The sequence below is a fragment of the Lactuca serriola genome, chromosome 9 (genome assembly GCF_051521515.1).
Source record: "Lactuca serriola cultivar US96UC23 chromosome 9, Lser_US96UC23_V15, whole genome shotgun sequence".
Taxonomy (NCBI): domain Eukaryota; kingdom Viridiplantae; phylum Streptophyta; class Magnoliopsida; order Asterales; family Asteraceae; genus Lactuca; species Lactuca serriola.
This window is the reverse complement of record NC_136416.1, coordinates 64,373,349-64,376,315: the sequence shown is the minus strand read 5'-3', so window position 1 is coordinate 64,376,315 and position 2,967 is coordinate 64,373,349.

Genomic DNA, 2,967 nt, shown 5'->3' with positions numbered 1-2,967 from the left:
ACATCTACTTCATCTGAATCTACTATCTCGAGATGGTCTGATTCCCCCAACAGACCACTCATACTGAATCATTATCATTGAATCCAGTCCGTTCATCCCTCAACATGCTACTCAACTTCTAATAGCTTTAGGTTCTCACTATAAAATAGGTTCACATACCCAATTATCCCTGCAGATCACTTATACTTAGCCAAGGTTCAGCTGATCCCGCTGTGAGTGACTTGTCACTTCCCAGATCAACCAGCTATTCTGTCCGTACTTGCAACCTAAAACAAAAATACTAATACTGCCCAAACACTGAAACTGCCCGAACATGGAACTGCCTGAAGCAGTATACGTTGCTACATAACTGATTACCAAAAGCTATCGAGACCTCCTAGGTCTCAATTTGCTTGCCAATTCTCTAAAATACAGGGTTTACACCTGGCTGCAGAGCCAAAGGACTCACTACTTAGTCGCCTCACATGACTTCTGAACGAAATCCTTCTCTAGAACTAGTTGTCACTAATTTTCATGCCACTGTGACTCTACTACTTTCTGATATGACCAATCGGGTCCATACGTCGAATCCTGTCATCTTCAAATCAAAGGCTGAAAGTGATTCCTACTTGACCAATGGTAGCCTTATCTCACATGTCGTGAAGCATTCTGTTGCTTCTCTGATCTTATAACTGTAGTGGCCCTCCTACAGTCCCATCACTGGCTCAACCAGATCTAATCCATCTGGGTAATTCCGAAACCCAATCTGTGGATTTCCTTATCCTTACTGCTACACCCGAACTGGTGGGTACTACTGTTCCTTTTGCGTCCTAACAATGCGCTCACACTATCTACTAACCTAGTGAATGTTGCGGCTACACCCGCAGTCTCACAACACTCTATCATTATCTGACCGCTAGTGAATGCTACGGCTACCCCCGCAGTCTTACAACACTTTTCATACTATCTGACTACTAGTGAATGCTACGGCTACCCCCGTAGTCTTACAACACTTTCCATACCATCTGACTACTAGTGAATGCTACGGCTACCCCCGTAGTCTTACAACACTTTCCATGTCGGGTCGGACACGCACTCGACCTAACACATCACTGAACTAGAGTCCTAACCGGAACTCTGACATTGTTCCTGAAACCTCCTATCATGTGACCCCACTGTATCAGTACCGTACCCATGCCCGTGATCAAAGCGTCACAGTAATCCATGAAATCATCTACACCCTCTTGCAGGGTGAGAATCAGTGCCTCGCACAACTGCTGTCTGAGAGTATTGAAGGTTGCCTGCTATTCATGCCCTCAATGAAAGGCCAACGACTTCTTGGTCAGTCGGGTCAAAGGAATCGCAATCTCGGAGAAGTCCAATGTAAATCTCTGGTAGTAACCTGCTAGACCCAACAATCTCTTAATCTCAGATGGAGACCTCGGAATCTCCCACCACATCACGGCCTTTATCTTGGCTGGATCAACTAGAATACCATTCTGGTTGACCAGGTGCCCAAGAGATTGCACCCCGCGCAACCAGAACTCACATTTGGGGAACTTTATAAAAAGTCTCTCCCCCACTTAGATTCGACTAAGTCTTCACAGTACGCAAGAGTTGAAGGATATCCAATCCTTCTCGCTTTCTAATATCCCACTGATGACAACCTGTGCATGCCAATGCTAGCGTTTAATCACCGATTAAACCTTGAGATTTCACATCCTCGGAAATCTCGACGAGTACTCTTTACATCTGATCCAGTCTGACACCTCAATCCATCTAACATGTTGTCAATTGAAGGTCTCAATCTTCATTCTGGCTGACGAATCCTCGTTCTCATTTCCAATCTTGCAGTACCACTAAACTCTAACCGAACACAGCCCATGCGAAAAAACAATTATCCTGAACATGCGATGACCAACCACTTATGCATCTAACACCCGCGACTGACACTACCCTTTTCATGTCACCAGCTCTGTCCTAGGAATGGTAGTGCCTTGAACTCCAAAGTTCATCTATAGACAATTACCGACCATACCTGAATAATGATAAAACCCCTAAACGCTGACTTCACTTTAGAACTATTACTCTAACCCTGACCGAGGATCTTCCCAAACAATAATCCTGCATAGATGTCAACAAAGATCCGGAATGATAACGGTACATGCGGAACCCGCTCCGCAAGATGCATCCCTTTGTGGGTTCATCAATGACTTTTCAGCTTGCAGTATGGCATATATGATCCTTGATAACCCAAACACTAGCAGGAAACCGACTCGATATCTAACTTATCCAAACTTACTCATAACTCCAACGCGATTCGTATCCCCAACATCCATATAATAGTGATAGAAAATGACATACCCGCAACATCTGGAGGAATACTAATCACCTTCTGCTGACATGACCAACCCCGCTACCCTATAGTAGCCTAAACCCTCGGAGCGACAAACTCCCGTGTACACTGTCCTGTACGTGTTGCACTGACTCTGGCCCTGCTGGCCCTTCACCTGATGATCAGAAATCATGGGTCTCTTCCCGACACCCCTACTATATGCACCTGGCACACACCTCTATTTCCAGGGTGCTCCCAAATCGATCCCGCATCTGCAACTCATGGAAATCATATCCTTCAGGGTCTGACACCTTGTCACCCTCACTAGCTCGCTTGCCAGTGGCTAAGCTGCAACAACTGGAACATCCTCTGTCCCCAAACTGGGTCACAAACACTTCCTTGAAACTTCTTAGATTCTCCAAGACTCTCACTGATTCGAGTATGGATCATGTGCTTTCAGTAGTACGAGCCCAATGCTACCTTCCACACCTACCCATACTTTCCTCAACAATCCTCCTGGATCCTCCAAGTCACTTCCTCAACTGGTACACCCAAGTCTAACTGAGCCTCGCTACTAACTCACTGAAATATATCCTAGGCTTCCCTTGGTTCCCGAACTCACCCAGTCCTCAGCTGCTGAAAGATTCCCAGTA